Raw genomic sequence first — 9,044 nt, 5'->3', positions numbered from 1 at the left:
ATTCAAACAGAAAGGGTGAGAATTCAAATCATTATGAAGAAGTATAATAAGGCACAATGATTAAATCAACAATTAAATGAATTCTTCACACTTCGTATAACCATGTCAATAATATTAACCCACATTTATTTCACATGTTTCAAACATCCATCCAAACTCAAGGAGTACAATATTAAAATCCAATACTATATTCCCAAATATACACATAACTACAATTATCACATAATCACATATTTTGCCGAGTTATGTATCCAAACATCACCAAAGTCAATTACCATATCTCATACACACATCACAATCACATCAATGCATACACTCACTTATCACATAATTCTAATGTGACTCAATGCAAGACATGTGACTCTATGCATGCGGTACCTCAATGTGAACCCAATGTTTCACCGCTTTCCGATTCAATATCTAGAATCCAAGCCATGCTTCCGATCCGGACAAGATCAAAGCCACTACGCCTATTTCCAATTAAGGATCAACGTCTGCTACGCCTATTTCCATTCAAGGATCAACGTCTATTACCATGTGAACCCACAGTTTTACCGCTTCCACTATGAAACCGACCATGCCATGAATGAATGTACAAATACCAACACATATGCAATTAAGATCATCTCTACCATCTTAACATTCCACATATCACCATAATTCAACTCTATGAATTATCCACCAATGGTACATATACACACTCATAACAAATACACCATTCACATAATATGAAATTAAGATCATCTCTACCATCTTAATCATTCCACATATAACCATAATTCAACTCTATGAATTATCCACCAATAGTACATATCCACATTCATAACAATATATCATTCACAAATATAGGCTAATTATCAAATACGCGCACTTAGATTTCATTTCAAAATGAATACAACTTTTAAAATCTCAATTTTTCATTTTCAACAATGGTAACCGGTTAACGCTCGGTGGGTAACCGGTTAACATAAAACAGAATTAATTTCCTGCGCAGATTTTCAAGCAAGTAACCGGTTAACACTCGGTGGGTAACCGGTTAACATAAAACATAATCAATTTCCTGCGCAGATTTTTAAGCAAGTAACCGGTTAACGCTCGGTGGGTAACCGGTTAACACAAAAACAGAATCAACTTCCTGCGCAGATTTTTAAGCAAGTAACCGGTTAACGCTCAGTGGGTAACCGGTTAACACAAAAACATAATCAACTTCCTGCGCAGATTTTCAAGCAAGTAACCGGTTAACGCTCGGTGGGTAACCGGTTAACATAAAACAGAATGTAGAATTTTCTGCGTTTTTCATCGTTGGAGGACTTTCGGACCTCCGATTTCGATTCCGTAAACAGAATGCAGAAAATTATAACGCATACAATACTCTAAGTATATAGCGTTAATTTGCAGTTTTAACACAATCAAATCACCACAATTCAAGAATACTCATCAAAACCTAACAATTTCAAACAACCATACAAAATTAGGGATTTTAACCTAAACATACTTCTACCCATTGACCCAATCATACTAACCCATAATAATAAGGATTCCCCCCTTACCTCTTCAATTTTCTGGAAACCTTAGCTTCTCTCTTGTTCGTCCCCTCTTCTCCTTACTTTTCCTCTTTTCTTTCTCAGTTGCCGTCAATGAGCAAATGAATCCTACTTCTCACTCTCCTCACCTCTTACTATTTATATTATTATATTTGGGCTTAAAGAATGATACCTCTAATTTAATTATTAGGCCAAATAAAACATAGTATTATAATATCTCTATTTAGTTCAAATAATTTAAACCAACACAGTATACACACCAAGTTAATTAATATAATTAATTATTCAATTATATCTCATATCAACTAAATAATTAATTAACACACCAAATTAATTAATATAATCAATTATTATACTACCTAATAACCATTTAATTAAATAACACTCCAATTAAATAAAATAAAATAGAATAACAATAATATAAAAAATAAATACTAAAATTGGGTTGTTACAACTCTCCCCCACTTAAAAGATTTTCGGCTTCGAAAATTTCCCTCAAACGAACAACTCCGGATACGATATTATAAAAAAAATTAGTTTTTAAAACTATATTTTTAAAAAATCAATTTTATATCAAAAATAATTTTATTTTCTTTTAACTAACTTTTTTATTTTTACTAATTATAAAACTATTTTATATAAAAAAAATATTTATTTTAAAAAATTACTTTAAATTTGACTTTTATAATCACCACAAATAATATCTCGATTAAAAACAATCCCAAAGTATGATGTGTTACATAAAAATGGTCATAAAATAAAATAATTATGAATCATATCTCTATAAATCATAATTGTTCATAAAATAAATAATTCATCAAAAAAATTGTTCAAATTTCTAAAATCTCTCGTAATTGTTCATAAACAAATTTTATGAGGTTTTAAAATATTTTTTCTTTTAAAATTTAAAAAACATAATTTTTTTTTTACAAATATTCAGAAAAAAGAAAAAAAATATATATAAAAAATTGAAAATAATAAAATTATATTCTGAAGAAAAAAAAATTAAAAAAAATCTATTCTTTTACTGAAAAAAATATAAAATATTTTTGATAAAAAATATCTTTTTTATTTAGAAAAAGATAATAATTTTATTTGAAAAAAAATATCAAATATAACTTTTTCGAAAAAAAAAATCCAAATATAATATTTTTGGTGAAAAGAGAAAAAAATCTGATTTTTATTTTTAAAATAATTTTTTTATAAAATTTAAAAAGATTTAAAATATAAAATTGATTTATAATGTGATAAAACATGAAAACATAAAAATATAAAAATTTAACCCATAGTAAAATTTGGATACCAATAACAAAACCAAATTTTTATAATGGGTAACGGTTTATATTTGTATAACAAAATGGATACTCAAATTTTTATTTTAGCATTTGGTTTGGTTTTTTTAAAGCGGATCAATTTGGATACCAATTTGGTTATGGATAACCGGTTTTTTTCCACACCCCTAGTAGTAATAACTCACATTCGTGCATCTAAATTTTTTATTAAATTATAAAAGAACCTTTCAACACGAGTCAAAATAACAACTGTAATGATAGATGTAAGGTTACTTTCTTCGAATTCCAACATCAATGATTTTTTTTTAACAAAAAGGTTTTACACGGTTTTTGTTAACAAACCTGGTGAGAAGTTTTACACACACACACACACACACACACACACACACATATATATATATATATATATATATATATATATATATAAGCGAAGTTATCAAACTTCAGTACAAAATAGTCATATCTCTCAAAACAAAACCCTAACATCTCTCTTCCACATGCAAGGAACCTGTCTTTATAAGCTTCTTCATACAAAAAGTTAATCAAGTTCATACACTTTATCTTTCTTCTTCTTCTTCATAAACTTTCTTCAATGTTATTCATATGCTTTCTTCCATTTTTCTATATATAGGTTCTTCCATTTTTCTATGTTTTTCATAGGCTTTCACGTGACATGATTTTAGTGTCTTCATTTGGCAGAAAGCTAAAGGTTTAGTGTTTAGGGGTTTTCATTTGGCATGATTTTCGTATTTTTTTGGATTATCTCTATTTGAATCTTTGTTTTTGAAATGAATCTCAGTTGCCATATTTGTTCCACGTATGCCACTTCTTCTTAAAAATAAAAAAATCTCAGTTACCATATCTGCTCCTTGAAATGATATATGTTTTTGTGTTCTTCTTAAAAATATAATTTGTGTCTACGTCAATTTTATTACATTTAAGACACTAGTTCAATAGAGACATTATTGTGTCTAGATCATGCAAGTTTATGTTTCCAAATCAAGTTAACATCCTAATATACATTTGACTTATATGTGTGGTTCACAAATTATTTATGGTGATGTGAAGAAAAAATACAAGGAGGACAATACTAATGTGAAAGATGCAAACTCGTGTGAAAGATCCAGATCATGAAACACAAGTTTTTCGCTCTCACTTCAACTTCATCCTCCTTTCATTGTGTACTCCATTCTGAGACAAGTAGATCATTTCTTCATCTTCATTCTCCACGAATCTTTTCAATAAAAGGTACGCTTGTGAAACATTTTATGATTTGATATGTTGTTTCCAAATAAGATTAACATGTTATTTATAGGATTACAATGTCATGCTAGTTTATGTTTCCAAATCAGGTTAACATGTTGTTTGTAGGATTACAATGTCATGCTAGCTTATGTTTCAAAATCATGTTAATATGCTTGTATACATTTTCACTTATAGGTGTGATTCACAATTTTTGTGTGTTTATATGAAGAAAAAATACAAGGAGGACGAAGCTAATGTGAAAGCTACAAACTTGTGTGAAAGACTCAGATCATGAGACACAAATTTGCTGCTCTCACTTTAGCTTCATCCTCCTTTCATTGTGGTTGTCATTCTAAGACAAATAGATAATTTCTTCGTCTTTATTCTCCACGAATCTTTTCAATAAAAGGTATATTTGTGAAATATTTTATGAGTTGATATCTTTTCAATAATGGTTGTATATGGTTATTAAGGGGTAAGAAAAAACAAGTAATCCATGTATTTTATAATAAACTCATATATATACCACCACGGTTGGGTTTCAAACCAATTACACACACATACACACATACACACACACACACACACACACACACACACACACACACACACACATATATATATATATATATATATATATATATATATATATATATATATATATATATATATATATATATCACAACAATTATTTATGATAACCATTGTGATAGGTAGCACGCTATCTAGTTTATCACAACAGTCAAATGTCTGTGGTAAAAAATAACATACTTACAACCACACCCTACCTCACAATGGTTGGTCAATCATGATGGTATCCCTTTTCCAACAACTGTGAGAGGGTTTCTCTGTTGTAGTGGTAATAAATCATATCTTTTGGATATTTTTATGGAACAATCAATTCCAATAAGATTCTCTATTATTCTGGACACATTTAAATTAGAGATCCATAAGGAAAAAACCAATAAGACATTAATATATAAGGAGACACAATTGTTATGTTTTACTTGAGGATTTGTACATAAGATTTAGTTCTTTGTGTCTAGGGTTTATAAGTCTTTTCTTTTTTGTATTCCACACTAATTCCCTCATAAGGATTAGAGTTGGATTTATTGCTATACACCACTCAATATTTCAGTAACTTGGCACAATTATTGGGTTATCTTAGTTGAGTAATAAATTCAACAATCAATATACTTGTTATTGAGGTTGATCACTAGGAGTTAATGGTTGAAGAAAGTGAGTGTGTTCTCATATATATATATATATATATATATATATATATATATATATATATATATATATATATATATATATATATATATATATATATATATATATATATATATATATATAATATATATATATATATATATATATATATATATATATATATATATATATATATATTGGGGGCGGGGGGTTTTCTAAATAGAAAGTAACTAGGATTAGGGAGAGATATAAAACTTCATAGGGTTTGAGGTTCTTATAAGACTAATTGTTCTAATTCGATGTAGTGAATTTCTTTTCTTGGATAGAGTGCCCCTAAATATAAGTGTAATTTCACTGAATTGGGTTACTAATCTCTTTTATTTTTATTGCTTTATGCATTAATGCTTATATTGTTATCATTATGGTTTAAGAAGTTGGGTCAGTTGTCTAAACATTGTGTCCAATATTTGTCCTCTCAGAAATAGAATTTCAAACACAACCGATACTTGGTAAAGAAAATAACTCTTAGGTGAGGATGGGAAATTTGTCTTCATATTTGTTTTTGATATTCCTTTAAAGTTTGTGAATTGTATTTTCCCTATCTGCACACACCATGACGTCCGTCAAGAATCTCTTTAGGAGGAAGAAGGCTAGGGTGGCAACTAGCGTGCTCTAGAATCCTCCCCCACTCCAACTTTAACCAAAGAGGAGGTGTCTGTGAAATAGCCCTCTACAGATGTTGAAGCTTTGCTAACTACCCAGATCCTTCCATGTCAAGAAGATAGTTGGAACAAATGTGTAAGACCCCAATTTTGACACTAAGATCCCTCATGCTATCTCATCATTTACATTGGTTTTGGGATCACACTTTGGTATCCTCTTCACCCCTCATTCATTGGGTTTGCATTGGGAGAGATCACCAAACAAATTTGATTGTATCATACTTTATTTTCTTGTGTTTACTAACCAAAATACCAAAAATATGTCTATGTATAGTGTTGTTTATTTTGTAGGTAGTGTGTGTGTCCACTTGTGCTTCATCAAGCTCACATATAAGGTTTGAGACCCTCAATGCAAAGATATCAATCAAGGAAATTTTCACAATGGTTCTAAGCATATATGGATCCCCGTGTTCTTTATTTGTCAATTTGATCAAGAATCATCAAGAGTTTGAAGCTTGTTTGCCTTGGAAGCCCTAATTCATATGGGTATCTTCTATGACTTTCTCAACAAGTTTCTTTAGCAATTGGTCAAATACTTAAAGGGATACTTCATGACACATCATGTTATGCATATATGATCCTCCATGAGCCCAAAATATCAAAATAACTTCAAGTTTGCTAGTTGGTTCAAAGAGGTTGACCAGAGGAATTCAACTGGTCAAATCTAGGGTTCACTAGACTCTATCTCCTACAATTTTTGTTATATGAAAATGATTCATCATTTCGTATTGAGTTTCAATGGATTTTACTGCTGTCAAGCGCCCATATGTTGTGGTAAGAACTCTATTTTTACTGTCATGTCACTCTGAGTATTTCGCAGGTTTGTTACTCATTGGTTCAAAGTAGGGTGCGTTCATGTTCAGATTGGACCTGGCGCGGATTATGGCTTGACAAGATCTGTTTGTTACAATTCTAAAGCATGTGTATTTAATTCGTCATTCGTAGCAAGAATTGACTGTTTGGTCAAATTTTGTTACAGAACTTACATGGTAGCCATTATACCCTTGTCTTGGTGTAGCAGTGCTGAGTTCTTAAATTTGCAGCTTATGAACTGTGGTTCTTTTGATCTTACAGATGCATTGCAGGTTGATTTTGGCCATAATGTACTATCATTGGGGGATCGTTTATCGGCAACTGGCTCGGTGAACTGATATAATAGGGGAATCCTATCAGCTTGGTTGTCATTGATACATCGTAGGGCATTTAGCATTTCACACCTTGATGCAAATTGGTTGGACCTTTATGTTGCCAAGTGGATTTTACGGCTACGGTAACATGGAGCCTGCCGTGTTTTATTCATTAGTTTTCTTTTAGGGAACTGCGATATGGTCCTCCTGCCTTCACCTTTCTTGACTTTGCCTTATTGGTTTTCTTTTGGTTGATAGCGGGTTCTTGGCATAACTTGAAAGAATGAAAACGGTGAGTAGGCCGTGGACTTATTTTTGTTCCAAAATTAAATGTCATTCTTAAAAGCAAGAAGGTCAAATACTGAATGAAGAAGAGAAACGACCATGGTAATTCCAAGGAGGTAAGGATTTCCTTCCAAGAACACCCTCTTAAGTTCATCAGCCTCGCCTTCAATCATGCTTCCGTAACTACGGCGAATCTGGAAGGACTAATCAACTTGCATGAATAATTGCCACTTCGTCATGCTAATAGGACCAACTTCCATATTAAGTGTCAGTTCAGTAACTGTCTCATTCAAAGCTATTAACTTATCCCGTAGCAACCAGAACTCGTTGAAGCAAATGGTTGGATAGTAGTTCCCAGTGATAGGATTAATGTTCAAGTGTGGAGCAATGTTAGGTGGTATTCCTGTATTTGGGTACTGACTGATGTTCGACAATCAAGTTAATTGTTATATTCAGTTTCCAATATGCAAGCCACTCCACAGGACCATCATCTTTAGAATCATCTTCACTATCATCAACGACCTCGGGTGTTACTTGACTCTCACTTGAATCCGGCATACCTCCCAACAGACTCTTCTTTTTATCTGCTTTTGACTTTGGCAAGCATACCACATCAGGAAGCGTCCTTCCAAATGCTGCTTGAGGCTGGTATTCAGGATCACTAGGGTCAGGAGAATATCCAGATTGTGCAAAGAAAACATGAGCATATAGACTCCCATTGTGCTTCAAAGACTCAGTTGGGGGAAAGTTCAAAGTAAGAGTCCTGGTACTCTCAGGTACCCAAATGGAATACGGGATATTTCATGCCATACAAGAGCACTTTCACTACCAAATTCATTGAACTTCTCGTTCTCAGTAAGATAAAGCCACATATCCATAGGCTGGCCTTTTTGGAAGAGGTCAGAGACGAGAGCGGAAGGTTCGGTAGGTTTTTTAGCGGGAGAAAAGAATTTGGAAGCGGAATGATTCCGGTGAAACTAAACCCGCCGCCGCCTTGTTGCCTACCTTGCGGTGCCGGTGCAGCACCTCTGCCATCAACTACTGCCGTTGGCGGCACCATGTTCGGCAGAGAGAGAGCTATGGAATCGAAGACTTGAAACAGATGTTGCTATGAAGACGGTGGTGTTGTTTTCTTCTTGCATCTTCGGTGTATGATTTTAGTTTCCTCATTCTAAATCATGGCTTTGTGTGTGACTTTCTTTTGATAGGTTTTTTACTGGTGTGTGTGGTTGCAGCGTTGTTGACGTTGTCGTTGAGTACGTTGTTAGAAAAATGGGTATGATAATCCTGGATAACTTCGAAGAATCGTGTTCGTACACTTTCCGAACAAAGTATTTCGACCCTATTCTTGCCTGGGTTCACGAAATCTTTGTGGGGATAATTCTTGAAGAACAATTTGTTTCTGGCAAAGAGAGATGTTCAGGAATGTAGAGAGAAAGTTTGATTTCGTTATCACTTTTCAAACTGAGGCCAAATGACTCCTTATATAGGAGATCAATAACAGAAACCGAAAAGACGCAACTGTTCAGAAACGGTTACGTCGGTTGGGAAAGGATTCGAAATTCAAAAGAAAATTTCGAACGTTGGAACCCCGTTTCAATTATTCGCATTCAATTA

General features: G+C 32.5%; 1 pseudogene; it reads right to left on the bottom strand.

Moving 5' to 3' along the window:
• Positions 1–7,375: 7,375 nt before the first annotated feature.
• On the bottom strand, positions 7,376–8,487 carry LOC127130498 (uncharacterized; annotated as a pseudogene).
• Between the last annotated feature and the right edge of the window lie 557 nt (positions 8,488–9,044).

The sequence above is a fragment of the Lathyrus oleraceus genome, chromosome 3 (genome assembly GCF_024323335.1).
Source record: "Lathyrus oleraceus cultivar Zhongwan6 chromosome 3, CAAS_Psat_ZW6_1.0, whole genome shotgun sequence".
Classification (NCBI taxonomy): domain Eukaryota; kingdom Viridiplantae; phylum Streptophyta; class Magnoliopsida; order Fabales; family Fabaceae; genus Lathyrus; species Lathyrus oleraceus.
Note: the sequence above shows the minus strand (reverse complement) of the source record. Positions and strands in the feature narration are given on the sequence as shown.